Here is a 23,043-nt window from a genome sequence, read left to right on the forward strand (position 1 = left end):
CTTTTTTTCGTGCGACTATGCTCTTGGTGCTGAGCGGTCACACCTGCAGTTTCGCTCAAGGGGTTGGGCAACTGCAGGAGCCCCTCTTCGGAGGATTGCTCGTTTTAGGTCACTGGCTGACCAGTCTCTTCTACGAAGTGTTTCTCTTTCGTTCGCGAGAGAGTACTCTTATAGAGACTCCTCTTCGGAGGATTATTCTGCTGTTGTTGCTGTTGGCCTCCCTCGCCGTAAGGCCCACCGTCCACCTCGTCGTAAGGGCCTCTCATCTCCCTATAAGGGTGCTATGAGGTGCGTTTTTGAATCTCCGTTTGCAGCCTACAACTCCTTTTTCTTGATCTTTCGCCTTGGTGCAGATGGACAGCAGTCTGATCTCGTCTTCCGACGGGCAACTGTCTTCTCGACGGACAACGGTCTTCCAACAGACATCAGTCTCCCAGCGGACAGGCTACGGTCTTCCGATGGACATCTGTCTCCCGACGGACAACGCAGGGTTCCCCTGCACGCCCTTCTGCTGTGTTCTCTCCTGCTCCTGCTCAGTGTTAGCGCACAGGCGCTCTCCTGCTCATCAGCGCTTCCTGATCGCTAGCGCTCTCCTTTCGCCAGCGCTCTCCTGTTCGTCAGCGCTCTCATGATGATCATCCCTGCTGTTCCTGTTGGTTCCTGTTACGCGCCCTGTGCGCCCACGTTCGCCCTCCTGATCTAGAACTTTGGTTCAGGTCTGGGTCAAGGACTCTTCTTCTATGCGCAGGCTTCCACGCATTGCCTTCTGCTCGTCAGCGATCATCAGCTCGCCAGCGATCACCTGCTCGCCAGCGTTCACCTGCTCGCCAGCGCGCACAGGCGATTTTAGTATCGCCTATTCAACAGCGTTCTACACGTCAGCGATCACCTGTCTCTCGGCGATCTCCGGATCGCCCGCGTGTGTTACAGCCGCGTGTGTTACAGCCGGCACGCCAACGTTCTCCAACACTTCTGAATGAACATGGTTCGCCAGCTACTAGCTCGCCATCTCCCACCTGAGCATGCTGCTCGCCATCGCGCGATCACCCACCTGCGGATGCTGCTCGCCATCGCGCGATCGCCCACCTGCGGATGCTGCTCGCCATCGCGCGATCGCCCGCCTGCGGATGCTGCTCACCATCGCGCGATCGCCCACCTGCGCATGCTGCTCGCCATCGCGCGATCGCCCGCCTGCGCATGCTGCTCACCATCGCGCGATCGCTCACCTGCGCATGCTGCTCGCCATCGCTCGCCAACGCGTCGACATGCCACAACGCGCCATCGCCAACCTGCGCGTTAGCGCTCACCAGCTCACCACCGATCGCCTGTTGATCCATATCGCCAGCGGTCTTCCTCGCCCACGCGGCAGCGCGTTTCCTCGCCATCGCGCTAAAGCTTGCGTTCACCGCCTTGGACTCGCGCTCATTCACCTGCCCACCCTCGCGACCGCTCGCCTGCCCACCCTCGCGACCGCTCGCCTGCCCACCCTCGCGACCGCTCGCCTGCGCGACCGATCGCCTGAGCTCCCGCGCGACCGTCCGCCTGCTCGTCTGCACGACCGTTCGCCTGCACACCCGCGCGACTGTTCGCCTGCGCGCCCGCGCGACCGTTCGCTTGTGCGCCCGCGCGACCGTTCGCCTGCGCGCCCGCGCGACCGTTCGCCTTCGCGCATGCGCTACCGCTCCCCTGCGCGACCGCTTGCCTGCGCGCCCGCGCGATCATTCGCCTGCGCGCCCACACGCCCACGTGCCTGCACGTTTACACTCATGCACGTCCACGCACATGCTCTCCAATGTTCGCCCGCGCGCGACCCAACGGTATACCATCGCGCGGACGGACGGTGTTCCGTCGCGCGGACGGACGGTGTTCCGTCGCGCGGACGGACGGTGTTCCGTCGCGCGGACGGACGGTGTTCCGTCGCGCGGACGGACGGTGTTCCGTCGCGCGGACGGACGGTGTTCCGTCGCGCGGACGGACGGTGTTCCGTCGCGCGGACGGACGGTGTTCCGTCGCGCGGACGGACGGTGTTCCGTCGCGCGGACGGACGGTGTTCCGTCGCGCGGACGGACGGTGTTCCGTCGCGCGGACGGACGGTGTTCCTTCGCGCGGACGGAAGGTGTTCCGTCGCGCGGACGGACGGTGTTCCGTCGCTCGAACCGACGGTGTTCCATCGCTCGAACCTACAGTGTTTCTTCGCACGAACGTCGGCTTAATTCTTGCAGTATCCATTGCTCGTCTATGGGTTATCGCTCGCCGACCACCAGCTCTCGCCCTTCCTACCACGCTCGCTCTCCTTCTGCGCTCCTTCGCTCACCTTCGTTTGCGTTCCTGCGTGACCGCGCATGAGCGCTTCCACGTTCGCCCACGCGCAAATCTTTGAATTACCATCGCGCGAGCTCCAGGGCGATTGCGACCACGATTCCCATTGGGGTTTTCGCAGCATGGCCAGCCTGGCGAGTTCTTCTGGAGCATATTTCCAGAACACGGCCTCACCCCGTAAATGCAGAGCATGGCACTTGCAAGAATAGGAAGAAACTTCAGGGAGGTCTGAGCAACACTCCTCTTTCCAGAACCTGGGTTAGCCCTTCCCCGTCATTCCTTGGAAGGATTTTTGGCGGGGGGCTTTCCGTTCGAGATTTCTCCATCGGCCAAGGGGTGACTGCTTACCCCTTCCTCTGGGGGCTTACCAGGTCCTTTACCTCCTCGGTTACGGCCCGAGGTTTGGTTCAAGGAAGCTACAGGAAGATCATGGGTACTTTCCTCCTCTCGAGCTCAGGCACCTTGGCCTTTCGTCGTTAAGTATCTAACTTGCGGACAAGCTCGATGTTGTACCATCTGGACGCGCTGACTGAGGGCTTCCTTCGGGTGTCTCATCTGTGGAGGTCGACGATCTCAGACACCCTTCCATCCTTGAGAAGAGTTTGTTTGTGCCCAAGGACAGAGACTTAGACAGCGGCTGTGCGGAGGAAATCGACTTCCGTTTTCACTCCTCCAAGGCGCTTTCTTCCAGACTCTGCAGGGCTCCAGCGCCCTTTTCTTTCAACCACGTCGGCCTAAGTTATTGGCTACGACAACTGGGACAAGGTGTCCAATTGCAGTTTCCTCCTGTCAGGAACAGATGGCATGGGAGGCTCCCCTGGGGGGGCATAGTCCTAAAAGGAGCGGCAGAGTTCACGAACTCTAGGATTGCAGGTTTCTCGCTGGGAGGATGCTTAAGGTTACTCATCCGGATGACAGCTTCCCGATGCCCGGTTGGGCAGAATGATCCATACCTTAGGCGGAGGTCCTCCATAGGATCATCGACGGCTTCACCCCCGGCCTCTTCAGTCGATCCTTTCTTGTAAGGAAGGATCTGAGAGGGGAGTTCCGTAGTCGACCTCTCAGCCCTGATCAAGTTTGTCGAACAAACTTCGGCCAGCGTAGAACAGCAGAATCGATCAGACTGGTAACGAGGCGACAGGACTCCTTAAACCCTGGATCGGAAGGACGGGTACTTTCAGTTTCCATTCCATTCATCTTCCAGGGAGCTCGTCGAATTCAGCCTAGACTGCAAGTATTCCTGCTTATGATACAGTGTGGCTATCCCGCCGTGGCATAGCAGGTTTTTTTCCCCAGAGAACTCTCCCTGCTTTCCTCATGGCCGCTCAGGTGCAGGCTTCCTCCTCCTCTGCTTTTTGGAAGGCTGGTCAACTCCGGTAGGCTCGGGTTCGACCTTCTTCAGCGCCGGGACAAGCTTCCGGATGCTTACCATGAGTGTGGGTTCATGGTATCTTGCTTGTAGCCATCTCTTCTTCTGCCTCAACATCTGGAGTATCTGGCCATGATATTGAGTCAACGGCCTTACCACGTTGGAAACCCCGCTTCTCGTCCATCCAGCGAGGTTAAGCAACGTCGGTTCTGGTCGGTACTTGGATGGGTGACCACTTGGGGACGCCAGATTCTGTTGCCACATCCTCCGAGCCTTCCTTTCAGTTGACTGTGGCAAGACTGAGGAGAGTCGCAGTACCTGTTCTCAGTCAAGCAGAGCTTTCAGCCCTACCTTGGAACGTTTCCTAGTTCTCCTTTCCTCATTGACCCGTCTATAGTCCGAACGGTCGCATCAGGATAAGTTCCATGTGGGGCGGTCCAAGTTCCGGTGGTTTCAGGCAACGTTTAATCGGACTTCCTGGCCCCTATGGGACCAGCGGAACTATTAGACCTGCAATGGGTGTTGACCTATGGAACCTCTTGATGGTAGTGGATATTCTCGTCCTTTCCCCACATTCTTGATGCTGTTCTCGGACTCGTCAAAGGAAAGGGGGGGGGGGGGGGGGGGGGGAGGGGCATGTTCGGTCCAGGCCTATGGTCAAGACCTGAAGGATACCTCTCCATCATTCAGGCAGGCTTAGGGGCCGTAGTCTGGCCCCTCTACAGATCCTACAGCTCCTGCCGAGTCGCCCCGTGCGCGTCGACTTCATGATTCTGGCGTGTTCTAACCAGCAGGGGACGCATTTTCACACCTTCACATCTTGCAGTAGAGATACCGGGATGATTGAGATTCTCTCAATACCACCATCGGCTCTCTCATTCCAGGCAGAGGAATGTTCTCTCCGACTATCCGAGCAGAGCCTCGTAGAGAGAGTGTACATGGGGGTCTTTGACCTTGAGTAACCAGCAAGTCCTGGTCTGGGGGGACCTGATCGCGGCAACTTGGAACCTCAAGCTTCCGCTGTTCTTCCCCCCAGTCTCAGACCCCGAGACTCTGGCAAGATGCATTCCGGTGATGGTGGGACAACTTCGACGCCTGCGTCTTCCCTCCTTTTTGTCTGTGGACAATGGGTCTCAACAAGACCAGGTTGTCTGTCAACCTTTCAATGGGAGAGCTCCACTGGGACTATGCGCAGAACGGTTTCTGGACCCTCTGCTTCCCCTAACGGAACTCCCGGGAGAGCTTCTCCCACGGCGCAGACTACTCAAACAACCACACTGCGACATCTCTACCGAACCGGGGCGTCGCTTCGGCTTCATGCCTGGAGACACTACGCCTCCTCCTCAAGAAGAGACAACCCGCTACAGTCGCGGTACGGAGGTCGCGTCATCTGCGATATTCATCCGCATGGGTCTTCCAGGCAAAGTGAAGAGTCTTCGTTGGTTGGTGCCGTGGGAGATATACCTCTTCCCTTGAGGCCTCTCCTCCAGCAATAACGGGCTTATTGCCTTTCGGCGGGAGGAAACTCCTTTCCGCTCTCGGCAATGAAGCCTGTCGCTCAGCCTTTCCCTGACCTTCAGGCTTAAAGGAATAACTTTTTCCTGCCCGCTGGATCTTTCCTCGCTCATGCGAAGCTACGATCGTCCCTGCCCTAGTCGGAGGAAGACCTCTAACTTGGAGCATGGCTCGGACTTTTAGTCCTTTAAGAGATCTTCTCAAGATCCATTACGACAGGCCTCGGATTGTATTCCGCCTTGGGTCTCCTGCTCACTCTGGCCACGGCCAGTGTGTAAGCAATCTTCTTGGTCTCGTACGACCCCGCCCTTTCTAAGGAAGAGGGGAAGGCAACATTCAGGTTCGCTCCTGAGTTGTTGGCTAGACTCAAAATCTGGGGGTCCTGGCCCTTCGGTCCAATTCCTTCAAGATTTCGAGTCTCCATTCTCTATCTGATGTCCCAAGACCTTCTCTTTCTTGCCAGTAAAGGAATCGAGAGGTTAGCGCTGGGAACAGCTGCAGTTTGTCCTCAGTTGCAGCCGATTTAGGAGCACAAGGAGGACACGGGGGAGAGTCACCGGTATACCTCTTCAGCCCGGACTCAAGGACATTCATCTCGACCTGTCTCCAGACCCTCCCCCGTCACGTCGCCCTACAGCAACGCCCAACGTCCCTCGCCTTCGAGTAATACTACTCTGTGACGCAGGTGCTACAAGCTGGAGTCTGGAAGCGTTTAATGACCTTCGCAGCCCGCTTCCTGCAGGGCGTGACCCACAGGAGTCTCGATACGTTTTCTATCGCTCTGTGGTGGCTACACAACAGCTGGTCTAACCTCAGGCTCCCTTTTGGACAGGTAGCAGAAGGTTGAGGGCATTGTTATCAGGTTTTAGTCTGCATGAACGAAAGAAGTATGTCTGGCCCCTAATTCTTTCTTCATCATCCCCTCTACGGGGAAGCAGCATCCTGGTCTCTGCATAGCTGACCTCGAACCTCTGCAGGTAAACCATGCTTCCTTGTGTTCCGAGTATTGAGTCAATACTGTCGCGTCCCCCATACCCTGACGAGGTGGTATTGGGAACGTCCTAACCCAGAGTTCCTTCTGGAACTCCAGGTCAGCTGCCTAGGACGGGTCACACTTCTTCCTTCACACACAAGCTTATGTAGGCCACACGGTTCCTTGCGGAGCAAGGAACTTGTGAGGTGCAGGGACTCCTTTTCTCGAGTGCTACTCACTCGGATTCTGAGTCCCCGGGTAAAGCCAAAGCCAGTATGGCTGGGGACTTTCCACCCTACCTAATGGGTAAGTCACCCAATGTAAATAGCGTGGTTTGTATTTCGGTTACGGAACAAATGACAAATTCGAAGATAATTTGTATTTTTCCTAACCATACAAACCTTAGCTATTTACACATATTTGCCCCCCAGCCCTGTCCCCCAAGACAAGTCCTACCTCTAAGTGAAAGTGAGCATTCATCTGTGTGTGAGGGGGGGAGGGGTAGCTAGCTACCACTCCCCTACCCCCCGCTAACTAGCGCGGGGGTAATACACCCTCGTTAAATTCTAATGGCTCGCCATTTCAGCTGCGCTAAAAGGTAAACCCAATGTAAATAGCTAAGGTTTGTATGGTTAGGAAAAATACAAATTATCTTCGAATTTGTCATATTTGGGGTCTTCATATATCGCGGTATTTTCAAAATTTCCGGAAAATCCGCGATTTGTTTACAGTATATACTGTATATGGGTTATGAAAAAAATCCGCGATGGTCGAACCGTGAAGTAACGAGGGCTCACTGTAGTAAGTTTCCTTTCAGTGTTTGTGTGGTGTGTGTTGTGTACGTCTACAAGAGTGATCGCCGGCATAGCCCTAGGCCTCCACGTTTCTCTTCTTGGTCACGGCCGTTCACTCCTAGACCACGATGGTTGCCTTCGTGGAGTACGGCCCCTCTCTCGAGGTCGTTCACCTCTTACTCCGTACTACGTCTTCTACGGTAGCTTCTCGGGCCGACTCGCTATTTCGTTTTTATTTGTCTCAATTATTTTTATGAAATCTAATTGTATTTTTAACTTTTCAGCTTGGGGAACACGTCCCTTCGGGGTCTGTGATTCTTGGAACATTCAAAGTCAGTTACATAATTATAGTTGTTATAATTCTGTTTTGTTAAGTTTTTTGGCCTCCCCCCCTCGCCCTTGCATGTCAGTGGGGGAAGAGGGCGCATACCTACTTTCGTTCTTATGTTTTACTTTCCCTCGGGGTTTCTCTTCGGAGTTTCACCTGGGGGAATTTCTGTTAAATAATTATTCATTTTTATTTCCCAGTTTACGATGCTGTTTCTTCGTGCCTGCAGTGTGCCTTCGAAGCAGAGCTGTCCTGTTTATGCCTGGGGAGTCTGCTGTCACGGCCGTCTCTCTAGGACATCGTCAGGGGCGTTCCCTTCTCTTAGAAGTTCCCCGTGACTACTGTCAGCTCTTCAGTGCATCCTAGAACGATAAGGAGGTTCGCCTCCAGGGTAGTTAGTTAACTTCCCTTCTTACCTTTTTTCCTGGTCCTTAGGCGGTTATGCTCTTGGGGCTGAGTGACCGCCCTTGTAACTTGCTCAATGGGCTGAGCAGTTGCAAGGCCGGACCATGGTACTAGCGACTATGCTCTCGGGGCTGAGCGGTCGCTTCTGTAGCCACGCTCAAGGGGCTGAGCAGCTGCAAGATCAGTCTTGACCTCTCTCGTTCGCGAGGGAGGCCGCACTAAGGGCTCCTCTTCGGAGGATTGCTCCTTTTTGTTTCTTCTACGAAGTGTCTCCTCCCGTTCGCGTGAGAGGACACTCATAGAGACTCCTCTCCGAAGGATTGTTCCTGTTTACGTCAGCTGATCTTACGGCCCTTGGGGGCTCCATCACCAGTCTTCTACGAAGTGCTCACCTCTCTCGTTCGTGAGAGAGGCCACTCATAGAGACTCCTCTTTGGAGGATTGTTCCTGTTGAAACAGCTTGCTGTTCAGTCACTAACACTTCGGTGTTTAGTGACAGGGAAACTTCGGTTTTTCTTTTTCCCTGACCCTTCGGGGTCTCGGAACTTTAGTTACGCAGATCCCTCGGGCTCTCGTAACTTTAGTCACTACTACACTTCGGTGATTAGTGACTGGGAAACTTCTGTCTCTCGTTGCGCTGACCCTTCGGGGTCTCGCAACTCAACCCCTCGGGGCCTTGCTACTCAGGCTACGTTAGACCTTTGGTCTCTCGTACCCTCAGTGGACCTGCTGACCTGCCGTATCCGTTCCTGGCTGCTGACGGGCTTTGGGCGCCCACGCTCCCTGTTATCCAGTGGGCTCCTTTCCCTCCGGGGCAGGAGAGGCTTTCTCACATCGTGAGTAAGTCCTTTAAGCGCCAGGTATCACCTGCGCGCCAACGTTCCCTTGCGCGCTAGCGCTCGGCTGCTGTTCCTGCTGTTCCTGAGACTGCCTTCCAGAGACATCCTGTTCCAGAGGCTGCTACCAACGTTCCCTGCGCACTAGCGCACATCGTTGGAGTTCCTGAGATAGCTCACAGGCGCTCACCAGCGGTTCAGCCTGCGGTGTCTCCAAGTCTCTTCTACGAAGGACACCTCTCCCGTTCGCGGGAGAGGTCCCTCACAGAGACCACTCCTCGGAGTGTTTAGCAGTACTTCCAGTTGATTGTCGGCTCTCTGAAGCAGACCTGCCATGGTCCTCTTCAGGGGATGCCCTCCCTTTTAGGGACACATCCCAGTTCCTGATCTACGAGTTAGCTGATCCTTCAACCTAGCGCGCGCGATCTTCTGTTGCGTTCTAGACGCACAAGGGCCGACGATCTTCACTCGCGCGTAAGCGCCGAAGACCGTCCGCGCGCGGGAAACCATCCCGCGCTCGAACTTCGAGGTCCGTCCGCGCGCGATTGTCGAAGACCGCTTGCCGACGATCTTCTGATACGCGCTAGGCGCTAGCGCCGACGATCTTCATAACGCGCGTAAGCGCCGAAGATCGTTACCATCCCGCGCGCGATCATCGAGGTTTGTCCGGAGCGCGGAATGGTTGCCCTCACGTGATCATCGCGGATCATCCGTGCGCGATTTCCCGCTCGTCCACGCGTGGGATGGTTGCCCGTGCGCGATCATCACGGATCGTCCGCTCGCTGTTTCTCACGCGCAATCATTGTAGATCGTCTGCGCGCGGGCACCGAGGGTTTCCCGCGCGTGATCGCTGACTATCTTCTCTCGCGCGCGAGCGCCGACGATCTTCGCACACGCGTAGCGCTGAAGATCGTCTGCGTGCGCGTGATCGCCGATGATCGTCTCACATAGCCGGAGATTGTACGCGCGCGGGCACCAATGGTTTCCCGCTCACAATCACCGACGATCTTCTCTCCCGCTAGCGCCGACGATCTTCGTAGACGCCGAAAATTGTCCGCGTTATTTCCTCCACGCGCGGGATGGTTTCCCACGCGCAATCGCCGACGTTCTTCTCTCGCGTGCAAGCACCGGCGAACCTCTGTTGCCGAGATCGTCCGCGCGTGGGATGGTCTCCCACGCAATCACCCACGATCTTCTTTCATGCTCCGACGATCTTCATAAACGCGGAAGCGCCGAGGATCGTCCGCGCGGGCACCGATGGTTTCCCCCGCGCGATCGCCGATACGCCCACGCTCACGCGAGCGCGGTTATCCTGCTATGCACGTTTCATTCACGCGCTACCCAGAACTGTGCTTTTCGCGCAATCACCAGCGTGATCGGCGCACCGTTCTCCAACACGATCACGCCCGAATTGCATTAGAGATTCTGTCGGTCAGGCCACCTTCGCGTTCCCCTCCCCGCAGCGCAGAGCAGCACCCTCTCCGGAGGAGGGGAGGTTTCCGGACAGGTCAAAGGCCTCTTCTCCCTTCATTGCAGATTCTCTACGGGCGAACCTTCATGTGTCAACTCCTCCAAGGGATCGAACGATCCTCTTCCCTCCAGAGGGACTATCTGACAGCGCGACGGTCGATCAGCAACCCTGGTGGGACACCGTTGTCAGAGCGCTTACGCAGGCGATGAGTCTGTGCTTTCTGACTGGGGTCACTAATCAGTAGCAACTTCCTCCCCCCCTGAAGAGGGAGAGAGGAATCCCTGACATGGTATCTCCTCCAAGGACTATCCTGTCTCTTCGCGAGCCCTTACGAAGGCTCCTATCCCTCCTCAGACTTCCTCCCCCTCCCCTGCGGATGAGCATCACCCATCCCCAGGAGGGTCGGAAGATCCGGTCCTCTCCCCCATCACACCAAAGGGGGAATCCCCGCCTCTTCCTGAGAAATTTTCTCGTGCGGAGGGGGTGAGAGCCTTACATCCTTCTTTGCTGGAGTCCTGTTTCTCTCCTAGGAGGGAACCGAAGGCCCAGTCTTCTGCAAGGACCCCACAGGACCCAGATGGACCCTTGGAGCATGTCTACGAGTCTCCCCAGGAAGAGCCTCTGGGGACGGGAGACCTCGCTGCCAGTCCATCAGGAGAAGAGCTCCAGGGGTCGGAACTCGCGTTTTGGCAGGTCCTGACCCTCAGGAGGAACCTCAAGGGGACCCCAGACCCAGAGATTCCTCCTCGTAAAGGGAAGGATACGGTTCAGGACTGAATCTACGCCACCCAGGGACTCCCTAGGGCCGGTGCAGCTTTGCCCTGGTCTCAGGGAATAAAGAGCGCCAGAGACAAGGCCGAGGGCCAGCTCTCTGAGCTTGCATCCTTCAATAGATCCAGTCGGTAACGAGCCCCTCCCTCCTCCCTGGGTAGGAATCGGTAAGGGGACGGGCCCTCCAGGCAGAAGTCCAGACCATGTTGAGGAAGCGCTCCCTCCAAGAGGTTGCCAACGGGTCCCCAGGCTTCTTTAATCGACTCCTCCCTGTGAGAAGGCGTCTGGAGGCTGAAGACCGGTCATCGACCTCTCGACACTGAACGGGTTTGTCAAACAGTCTCCGTTCAGCATGGCGACGGCAGACACGGTCAGTCTTGCGGTGAGACCACAAGACTTCATGTGTACACTGGACCTGTAGGATGCGTACTGCCAATCCCGGTCCACCCGTCTTCAAGGAAGTACTTTGGATTTTGCCTGGAAGACAGATATACCAGTTCAAGGTGCTGTGCTTCGGTCTCTCCACAACACCTCAAGTGTTCGCCGAGGTGTCCACTCTGATCTCTTCATGGGCTCACAGGATCGGCATCCGTCTCCTCCGTTTCCTGGGCGACTGGCTGATCCTAGCAGACTCGAAGGCAACCCTTCTTCGCCATTGGGACAAGTCCCTTGGACTTTGCCAAGTTCTAAGGATCATGGTGGTCCTCGAGAAGTCCTCTCCGCAGCCCTCTCAGAGTCTGGTATACCTGAGCATGGTCTTAGACACCAATCTCCCGAAGCCTTCCCTTCAGACGACAGGATAGCAATTTGCTGGCTGAGGAAGGTCGCGAGACCTTTCCTCACACGAGAAGAACCTCCAACCCAAACGTGGTTATGTCTCCTCGACCATTTCTCCTCCCTGGCCCGTCTGGTTTCCAACAGTCGCCTCAGGATCAGTTCTCTCCAGTGGCGACTCAGGGCGCGGTGGAGTCAGGGACACGACTCCCCGGACGCCTGGATCCCTATGGGGCAACCGGAACAGACGGACCCCCAGTGGTGGGAACCAGACGAGAATCTACAAAAAGGAGTGGACCTTCTCGTCCTCCCCCCAGACTTGATGCTGCTTTTGGACGCGTCAAAGAGACGGGGGGGGGGGAGGCATGTTCTGAACCACGGGACCTCAGGCCGGTGGTCAGAACCAGGAAAGTTCCTTCTCTAGACCTACTAGAGATGAAGACCGTGTTTCTGGCACTTCAGTAGCTCCACCAAGCCTGGCGGACTACTCTGTGGTTGTGAGGATCGACAACACCACAGTGATGGCTTACATGCTCAGACAGGGAGGTACCTTTTCAGTACAGCCATCCCATCTTGCAGTAGAGATACCGAGATGGCCCGAGTTCCTCTCGATTACCCTAGCAGCTCGCTTTATTCCAGGCAAAGGAATGGGCTCGCCGACAGTCTGAGCAGTGCGACACAGATACTAGATACCGAGTGGTCTTTGGATCCTCAAGTAGCCTACAAAGTCCTGACTCGGTGGGGCTCCCCTCTGTGGACCGGTTCGCTACAGCGCTGAACTGCAAACTCCCGCTGTACTGCTTCCCGGTCCCGGACCCCAAGGCCCTCTGGTAAGATGCCTTCCAGCAGCGTTGGGACAACATCGATGTGTTCGCCTTCCCCCGTTCTGGTTGATGAGGAGAGTACTATACAAGACCAGAATATCGGTCAGTCTCTCAATGACCTCCATAACTCCGCTAGGGCCTCTTGCAGAATGGCTCACCAGTCCCTCTGTAACTCCTTACGGAGCCTCTGAGGGAACTCCCTTCACATCACGGGTTACTCACACAACCGCATGCCAACATCCTCCACAAAGCCGTAGCTTCGCTTCGACTTCACGCCGGGAGACTATCTAGCATCTCCTCAAAGAGAGAGGATTTTTGCAACAAGTGGTGAAAAGGGTGTCTGGATACCTGCGCAAGTCTTCCGCAGTAGTCTCCCAGGCGAAGGGGCAAGTTACTGTGGTCGGTGTCGTGGAGAGGGTATCCCTCCACACGATGCCACTTCCAGCAATAGCGGAGCTCCTCGTGTATTTGCGGGATGAAATGTGCCTTTCAGTTTCCGCTGTGAAAGGCTATCTCTCAGCCTTAGGTCTTGCCTTCAGGCTCAAAGGATAGACATTTCTCCCTCGCTGGAACTCTCTCTCCTCATACGAAGCCATGTCCTCTCCTGCCCTCAGTCGGAAGTGAGACCTCCTCCTTGGAACGTGGTTCGAGTCCTCAAGTCTCTAAAGAGACCTCCCTACGAACCACTATGTAAGGCCCCAGATCACCACCTTACCAGGTGGACAGTGTTCCTGCTAGCCTTATCCTCGGCCAAGCAAGTTACATGGTCTCTCACGACATCACCCATGCAAGGGGATAGGGGGAGGTAACGTTCAGGTTCGTCCCTGAGTTTTGTTGCCAAGACTCAGAACCCGGGAGTGCCGGACCCGCGGTTCGACTCTTTCCAGGTTTCGAGTCTCCGTCCTGTAACAAATGACCCAGACCATCTCCTACCTTGCCAGTAGGGAGTCTGAGGTGGCATCTTAAGAGAACAGCTGCAGTTCGTCCCCAGGTTCAAGCCTCGTTCGAAGACACTGGGAAAATGAAGAGAAGGGTCACCAGGGATACCATCTCAGCCTGGATTCGCAGGGTGTTACACTTGGCCTTGAATCCTGACCCTTCTCCATCACATTGCCCTAGAGCACATGATGTCAAGGGCGTAGCTACGTCCCTGCCCTTCATGAAGTATCATTCAGTGACACAGGTCCTGCAAGCGGGGGTGTTGAAGCATCAGACCGCATTCACAGCCCTTTACCTGCAAGACATGACCCACAGGAGGCTCGATACATTTTCTATCGGCCCTGTGGTGGCTGCACAACAGCTGGTCTAGACCTCAGGCTCCTTTAATGGACAAGTAGCAGAAGGTTGAGGGCATTGTTACCTGGTGTTAGTCTGCATGAATGAAAAGATCTGTCTGGCCCTTATTCTTCTCTTCATCCTCTCCTCCCTTGGAGAAAGCAGCATCCTGGGTTCTTTGCACAGCTGACCTCAAACCACTGCAGGTAGACAATGCTTCCTTGTGTTCCTAGTATTAAGTGTAATACTGTCATGTCCCCATACCCTGGTGAGGTGGTATTGGGAGAGTCCTAGCCTAGATTTCCTTCTGAGGAGTTCCAGGTCAACTTCCTAGGATGAGTCACTTTTCACCTTCGCACACACCTTACGTAGGCCGTGGCAGTTTCACAACCGCTAGCGAGGAGCAGGGATTCCCTATTGTTCGAGTACTTAAACGCTCGAATATGGAATCCCCGGGCAGGCCAAAGCCAGTATGGCAGAGACTTACCACCTTTCCTAAGGGTTAAGTCACCCCATGTAAATAGCGTGGTTTGTATTTCAGTTACGGAACAAATGACAAATTCGTAGATAATTTGTATTTTTCCTAACTATACAAACCTTAGCTATTTACACATATTTGCCCGCCAGCCCTGTCCCCCAAGATAAGTCCTACCTCTAAGTAAAGTGGAGTTCGCACTGTGTGTGTGAGGGGTGAGGGGTAGCAAGCTACCCCTCCCTACCCCCCGCTAACTAGCGGAGGGGTAGTAAACCCTCGTTAAAATTCTTATGGCTTGTCATTTCAGCTACGCCGAAGTAATTACCCCATGTAAATAGCTAAGGTTTGTATAGTTAGGAAAAATACAAATTATCTACGAATTTGTCATCTTAAGGATATCGCATAATATCAGGGGACGTATATCTTGATACGACACAGCAATCTTCACCCCGAATACCGTTTATGTTTCGAGGGGGAAGAGTGGCGAAAACAGAAGGGGAGCCGTTATCAAGGTTACCCTTCTTCCCGTACTATTACGAGTATCCAAGATGGCGCTTATTCCTATTTTTGTAGCGTATTCGCACGGTGGTTTTCCCTGTTCTAACGTTTGTGATCGTTATTTTGAGGATTAATAATGCAATCTCCAGCTTCTTCTGCCTCTGGAAAGTTGAGTATTTATTCTTTACAGTGTATAGTTTTTAGCTCCTGCTTCACAGTGAAATTAGAGTAATTTTTTGGGCTCAAGTCATGTCGTCCTGATGGAAGGTTCCTATAGGTAGCTTTCTAAGGGATATTTGGCTACAGTGTTATTCCCAGAGAATTGACCTTTAGGTCTCCAGAATTCTAACTCATGGCATGAATATCCTTAAAATTTCTCTTAAGGGTATCGCATAATATCAGGGAACGTATATCTTGATACGACACCTAGCAATTTTCATCCCGAATAGCGTTTTCGTTTTGAGGGGGAAGAGGGAAGTGTGGCGAAAAACAGAATGGGACCCGTTATCAAGGTTACCCTTCCTCCCGTACTACTACGAGTATCCAAGATGGCGCTCATTCCTATTTTTGTAGCGAATTCGCATGGTGGTTTTCCCTGTTGATCTAACATTTTTGATCGCTTTTGTGAGGATTAAATATGCAATATCCAGCTTCTTCTGTCTCTGGAAAGTTGAGTTTGTTCCGTAACCGAAATACAAACCACGCTATTTACACAGGGTTTACCTTTTAGCGCAGCTGAAATGGCGAGCCATTAGAATTTAACGAGGGTGTATTACCCCCGCGCTAGTTAGCGGGGGGTAGGGGAGTGGTAGCTAGCTACCCCTCCCCTCCCTCACACACAGATGAATGCTCACTTTCACTTTTGGCTCGGACTGTGACAGACGTCTCTGTCTTGGTCCTCTCTTGGCAGCCATTGTTTGTTTTGTCTTTACTTAATCGCTTACTTTTCATTTACTCAATATATATGTAAACATGTTTTCATGTTTGTATACATATTTGAGTATAGAAATCAGTAAGTTTCCTTTTCAGATTTGTGTGTGTAGTGTACTTATCTACGTGGTGTCCTCGGCAGTTGGCCGCCACGGCGTTATGGGTGACGATCGAGTTTGACTTATGTCTTTCTCTCTCTCTCTCTCTCTTGAGGTCGTTCACCCTTTTACTACGTGTTACTACGCCCTTGTAGCTTCCTTTCCGTGTGGGGGGGGGGTTGCTACGCCGTACGTTTGTCTCAATTAGTTTATGAATCTAATTGTATTTGTTGATTTTTCAGCTTTGTAGAACGATTCCTTTCGGGGTTTTCGTTCTTTCTTTAGTGTTCATTCATTTTTAAATTACATAATTACATAGTTACTTAATTATAATTGTTATAATTCTGTTTTGGTTACAGCTCTCCTTCCGTGAGTGTAAGTGGTTGTGAGGGCACGTGCCTGTTGTGTAATTTTTGTTTCCATTCCCTCGGGATTCCTCTTCGGAGCCTTCCCGGGGAATGAATGTGTACTAATGTTTTTTGTTTTATTTTTTTACAGTTACCGATCTAGTTCGTTTCTGTAATATGGCAACGGTGTGAGCTGTCTTGTTGAGTCCTGGGGATTCGGCTGTTGCTGCCTCCCCCCTTGTGTTTTCGTCAGGGGCGTGTCTCCTTCTACTGGAAGTACTCCCGTGACGACGGACAGCTCTCCAGTTCATTTTAGAACTCACAGGAGGCTTGCCTCCTTGGGCAGGTAAAACTTTCCTTACGAGGGAAGTTTTTCCTTTCCAGGCTTGAGTTTTTCCCCTTATGGAGGGTTCTCCTCTTGCCTTTTTTTCGTGCGACTATGCTCTTGGTGCTGAGCGGTCACACCTGCAGTTTCGGTCAAGGGGCTGGCAGGAGCTCCTCTTCGGAGGATTGCTCCTTTTAGGTCACTGCTGACCAGTCTCTTCTACGAAGTGTTTCTCTTTCGTTCGCGAGAGAGTACACTCATAGAGACTCCTCTTCGGAGGTTTCTTCTGTTGCTGTTTGGCCTCCCTCGCCGTAAGGCCCACCGTCCACCTCGTCGTAAGGGCCTCTCATATCCCTATAAGGGTGCTTGAGGCGCCTTTTTGAATCTCCGTTTGCAGCCTACAACTCCTTTTTCTCGATCTTCCGCCTTGGTGCAAATGGACAGCAGTCTGATCTCGTCTTCCGACGGGCAACGGTCTTCCCGACGGACAACGGTCTTCCCGACGGACAGCGGTCTTCCGACGGACATCAGTCTCCCGGCGGACAACGTCCCTTCGGGGCAAAGGGTTGCATCCCATGTGGGTTCTTCCCTTGCGTGTCAGGGTTTCCCTGCGCGCCCTCCTGCTGTGTTCTCTCCTGCTCCTGCTCAGTGTTAGCGCACAGGCGCTCTTCTGCTCATCAGCGCTCTCCTGTTCGTCAGCGCTTTCATGATGATCATCCCTGCTGTTCCTGTTGGTTCCTGTTACGCGCCCTGTGCGCCCACGTTCGCCCTCGCGATCTAGAACTTCGGTTCAGGTCGGGGTCAAGGACTCTTCTTCTATACGCAGGCTTCCACGCGTAGCCTTCTGCTCGTCAGCGATCATCAGCTCGCCAGCGATCATCAGCTCGCCAGCGATCACCTGTCTCTCGGCGATCTCCGGATCGCCCGCGGGTGTTACAGCCGGCACGCCAACGTTCTCCAACTCTTCTGAAGGAACATGGTTCGCCAGCTACTAGCTCACCTGCGGATGCTGATCGCCATCGCGCGACCCTCAACTGCGGATGCTGATCGCCATCGCGCGACCCTCAACTGCGGATGCTGATCGCCATCGCGCGACCCTCAACTGCGGATGCTGATCGCCATCGCGCGACCCTCAACTGCGGATGCTGATCGCCATCGCGCGACCCTCAACTGCGGATGCTGATCGCCATCGCGCGACCCTCAACTGCGGATGCTGATCGCCATCGCGCGACCCTCAACTGCGGATGCTGATCGCCATCGCGCGACCCTCAACTGCGGATGCTGATCGCCATCGCGCGACCCTCAACTGCGGATGCTGATCGCCATCGCGCGACCCTCAACTGCGGATGCTGATCGCCATCGCGCGACCCTCAACTGCAGTTGCTGATCGCCATCGCGCGACCCTCAACTGCAGATGCTGATCGCCATCGCGCGACCCTCAACTGCGGATGCTGATCGCCATCGCGCGACCCTCAACTGCGGATGCTGATCGCCATCGCGCGACCGCACACCTGCGGATGCTGATCACCATCGCGCGACCCTGCGCATGCTGATAGCCATCGCGCGATCGCCCACCTGCAGAGGCTGCTCGCCATCGCGCGACCGCCCATCTGCGCATGCTGATCACCATCGCCTGATCGCCCTGCTGCACATGCTGCTCGCGATCGCTCACCTTAGCATATTGCTCGCCAACGCACGATCGCTCACCTGCGCATGCTGCTCGACCATCGCGTCGGCATAACACAACGCGCCATCGCCAACCTGCGCGTTAGCGCTCACCAGCTCACCACCGATCGCTTGTTGATCCTTATCGCCAGCGGTCTTCCTCGCCCACGCGGCAGCGCGTTTCCTCGCCATCGTGCTAACGCTTGCGTTCGCCGCCTCGGACTCGCGCTCATCCACCTGCCCACACTCACGACCGCTCGCCTGCGCGCCCGCGCGACCGTTCGCCCGCGCGACCGTTCGCCCGCGCGACCGTTCGCCCGCGCGACCGTTCGCCCGCGCGACCGTTCGCCCGCGCGACCGCTTGCCTGCGCGCCCGCGCGACCATTCGCCTGCGCGCCCACGTGCCTGCACGTCTACGCTCATGCGCGTCTGCGCCCATGCTCTCCAATGTTCGCCCACGCGCGAACCAACGGTTTTCCATCGCGCGGGCGGATGGTGTTCCTTCGCGCGAACCTACAGTGTTTCTTCGCACAAACGTCGGCTTTTTTCTTGCAGTATCCATTGCTCGCCGACCACCAGCTCTCGCCCTTCCTACCACGCTCGCCCTCCTTCTGCGCTCCTTCGCTCACCTTCGTTTGCGTTACCGCGCATGGGCGCTTCCACGTTCGCCCACGCGAAAATCTTTGAATTACCATCGCGCGAGCTCCAGGGCGATTGCGACCACGATTCCCAATGGGGTTTTCGCAGCATGGCCAGCCTGGCGAGTTCTTCTGGAGCGTATTTCCAGAACACGGCCTCACCCCGTAAACGCAGAGCATGGCACTTGCAAGAATAGGAGAAACTTAAGGGAGATCCGAGCAACACTCCTCTTTCCTGAACCTGGGTTAGCCCTTCCCCGTCATTCCCTGGAAGGATTTTTGGCGGGGGGGCTTTCCGTTCGAGATTTCTCCATCGGACAAGGGGTGACTGCTTACCCCTTCCTCTGGGAGCTTACCAGGTTCTTTCCCTCCTCGGTTACGGCCCGAGGTTTGGTTCAAGGAAGCTACAGGAAGATCATGGGTACTTTCCTCCTCTCGAGCTCAGGCACCTTGGCCTTTCGTCGTTAAGTATCTAACTTGCGGACAAGCTCGATGTTGTACCATCTGGACGCGCTGACTGAGGGCTTCCATCGGGTGTCTCATCTGTGGAGGTCGACGACCTCAGACACCCTTCCATCCTTGAGAAGAGTTTGTTTGTGCCCAAGGACAGAGACTTAGACAGCGGCTGTGCGGAGGAAATCGACTTCCGTTTTCACTCCTCCAAGGGGCTTTCTTCCAGACTCTGCAGGGCTCCAGCGCCCTTTTCTTTCAACCACGTCGGCCTAAGTTATCGGCTACGACAACTGGGACAAGGTGTCCAATTGCAGTTTCCTCCTGTCAGGAACAGATGGCACGGGAGACTCCCCCGGGGGGGGGCATAGTCCTAAAAGGAGTTAACGAACTCTAGGATTGCAGGTTTTTCTCTGGGAGGATGCTTAAGGTTACTCATCCGAATGACAGCTTCCCGATGCCCATTCCCACACAATCTCTGTGATCAGCCAAGGATATCGCGCCTGCCGTCTCTGTCAGCGAATTCAGTGTCTCTGAACCTCTATGCCATAGCGTCAGCAGAGTTGCCCGGTTGGGCAGAATGATCCATACCTTAGGCGAAGGTCTTCCTTAGGATCATCGACGGCTTCACCCCCGGCCTCCTCAGTCGATCCTTTCTTGTAAGAAAGGATCTGAGAGGGGATGTCCTTAGTTGACCTCTCAGCCCTGATCAAGTTTGTCGAACAAACTTCGGCCAGCGTAGACCAGCAGAATCGATCAGACTGGTAATGAGGCGACAGGACTCCTTAAACCCTGGATCGGAAGGACGGGTACTTTCAGTTTCCATTCCATCCATCTTCCAGGGTGCTCGTCGAATTTAGCCTAGACTGCAAGTATTCCTGCTTATGATACAGTGTGGCTATCCCGCCGTGGCATAGCAGGTTTGTTTCCCCAGAGAACTCTCCCTGCCTTCCTTTTGGCCGCTCAGGTGCAGGCTTCCGCCTCCTCTGCTGTTTGGAGGGCTGGTCAACTCCGGTAGGCTCGGGTTCGACCTTCTTCAGCGCCGGGACAAGCTTCCAGATGCTTACCATGAGTGTGGGCTCATGGTATTTTGCTTGGAGCCTTCTCTTCCTCTGCCTCAACATCTGGAGTATTTGGCCATGATATTGAGTCAACGGCCTTACCACGTTGGAAACCCCGCTTCTCGTCCATCCAGCGAGGTTAAGCAACGTCGGTACTATGATGGGTGACCACCTGGGGACGCCAGATTCTGTTACCACATCCTCCGAGCCTTCCTTTCGGTTGACTGTGGCAAGACTGAGGAGAGTCGCAGTACCTGTTCTCAGTCAAGCAGAGCTTTCAGCCCTACCTTGGAACGTTTCCTAGTTCTCCTTTCCTCATTGACCCGTCTATAGTCCGAACGGTCGCCTCAGGATAAGTTCCATGTGGGGCGATCCAAGTTCCGGTGGCTTCAGGCAATGTTTAACCGGACTTCCTGGCCCCTATGGGACCAGCGGAACTATTAGACCTGCAATGGGTGTTGACCTATGGAGCCTCTTGATGGTAGTGGATATTCTCGTCCTTTCCCCACATTCTTGATGCTGATCTCGGACTCGTCAAAGGAAAGGGGGGGTGGGCATGTTCCGGTCCAGGCCTATGGTAAAGACCTGAAGGATACCTCTCCATCATTCAGGCAGGCTAAGGGGCCTTAATCTGGCCCCTCTACAGATCCTACAGCTCCTGCCGAGTCGCCCCGTGCGCGTCGACTTCATGATTCTGGCGTATTCTAACCAGCAGGGGACGCATTTTCACACCTTCACATCTTGCAGTAGAGATACCGGGATGATTGAGATTCTCTCAATACCACCATCGGCTCTCTCATTCCAGGCAGGGGAATGTTCTCTCCGACTATCCGAGCAGAGCCTCGTAGAGAGAGTGTACATGGGGGTCTTTGACCTTGGGTAACCAGCAAGTACTGGTCTGGGGGACCTGATCGTGACAGCTTGGAACCTCAAGCTTCCGCTATTCTTCCCCCCAGTCTCAGACCCCGAGACTCTGGCAAGATGCATTCCGGTGATGGTGGGACAACTTCGACGCCTGCGTCTTCCCTCCTTTTTGTCTGTGGACAATGGGTCTCAACAAGACCAGGTTGTCTGTCAACCTTTCAATGGGAGAGCTCCACTGGGACTATGCGCAGAACGGTTTCTGGACCCTCTGCTTCCCCTGACGGAACTCTCGGGAGAGCTTCTCCCACGGCGCAGACTACTCAAGCAACCACACTGCGACATCTCTCCCGAACCGGGGCGTCGCTTCGGCTTCATGCCTGGAGACACTACGCTTCCTCCTCAAGAAGAGACAACCCGCTACAGTCGCGGTACGGAGGTCGCGTCATCTGCGATATTCATCCACAGGGGTCTCCCAGGCAAAGTGAAGAGTCTAAGGCGGTTGGTGCCGTGGGAGATATACCTCTTCCCTTGAGCCCTTTTCTCCAGCAATAACGGTCTTATTGCCTTTCGGCGGGAGGAAACTCCTTTCCGCTCTCGGCAATGAAGCCTGTCGCTCAGCCTTTCCCTGACCTTCAGGCTTAAAGGAATAACTTTTTCCTGCCCGCTGGATCTATCCTCGCTCATGCAAAGCTACGATCATCCCTGCCCTAGTCGGAGGAAGACCTCTAACTTGGAGCATGGCTCGGACTTTTAGTCCTTTAAGAGATCTTCTCAAGACCCTTTACGACAGGCCTCGGATTGTATTCCGCCTTGGGTCTCCTGCTCACTCTGGCCACGGCCAGTGTGTAAGCAATCTTCTTGGTCTCTTACGACTCCCCCCTTTCTAAGGAAGAGGGGAAGGCAACATTCAGGCTCGCTCCTGAGTTGTTGGCTAGACTCAGAATCTGGGGGTCCCGGCCCTTCGGTCCGATTCATTCAAGATTTCGAGTCTCCATTCTGTATCTGATGTCCCAAGACCTTCTCTTTCTTGCCAGTAAAGGAATCGAGAGGTTAGCGCTGGGAACAGCTGCAGTTTGTCCTCAGTTGCAACCGATTTGGGAGCACAAGGAGGACATGGGGGAGAGTCACCAGTATACCTCTTCAGCCCGGACTCAAGGACATTCATCTCGACCTGTCTTCAGACCCTCCCCCGTCACGTCGCCCTACAGCACGATGTTGGATACATCGCAACGTCCCTCGCCTTCGAGTAATACTACTCTGTGACGCAGGTGCTACAAGCTGGAGTCTGGAAGTGTCTAATGACCTTCGCAGCGCGCTTCCTGCAGGGCGTGACCCACAGGAGTCTCGATACGTTTTCTATCGCTCTGTGGTGGGTACACAACAGCTGGTCTAACGTCAGGCTCCTTTTTGGACAGGTAGCAGAAGGTTGAGGGCATTGTTATCAGGTTTTAGTCTGCATGAACGAAAGAAGTATGTCTGGCCCTTACTTCTTTCTTCATCATCCCCTCTACGGGGAAGCAGCATCCTGGTCTCTGCATAGCTGACCTCGAACCTCTGCAGGTAAACCATGCTTCCTTGTGTTCCGAGTATTGAGTCAATACTGTCGCGTCCCCCATACCCTGACGAGGTGGTATTGGGAAGATCCTAACCCAGAGTTCCTTCTGGAACTCCAGGTCAACTGCCTAGGACGGGTCACACTTCTTCCTTCACACACAAGCTTACGTAGGCCACATGGTTCCTTGCGGAGCAAGGAACTTGTGAGGTGCAGGGACTCCTTTTATCGAGTGCTACTCACTCGGATTCTGAGTCCCCGGGTAAAGCCAAAACTAGTATGGCTGGGGACTTTCCACCCTACCTAAGGGGTAATTCACCTTGTGTAAATAGCGTGGTTTGTATTTTGTTTACGGAACAAATGACAAATTCGAAGATAATTTGTATTTTTCCTAACCATACAAACCTTAGCTATTTACACACATTTGCCCGCCAGCCCTGTCCCCCAAGACAAGTCCTACCTCTAAGTGAAAGTGAGCATTCATCT

Source organism: Palaemon carinicauda, chromosome 14 (assembly GCF_036898095.1).
Source record: "Palaemon carinicauda isolate YSFRI2023 chromosome 14, ASM3689809v2, whole genome shotgun sequence".
NCBI lineage: Eukaryota > Metazoa > Arthropoda > Malacostraca > Decapoda > Palaemonidae > Palaemon > Palaemon carinicauda.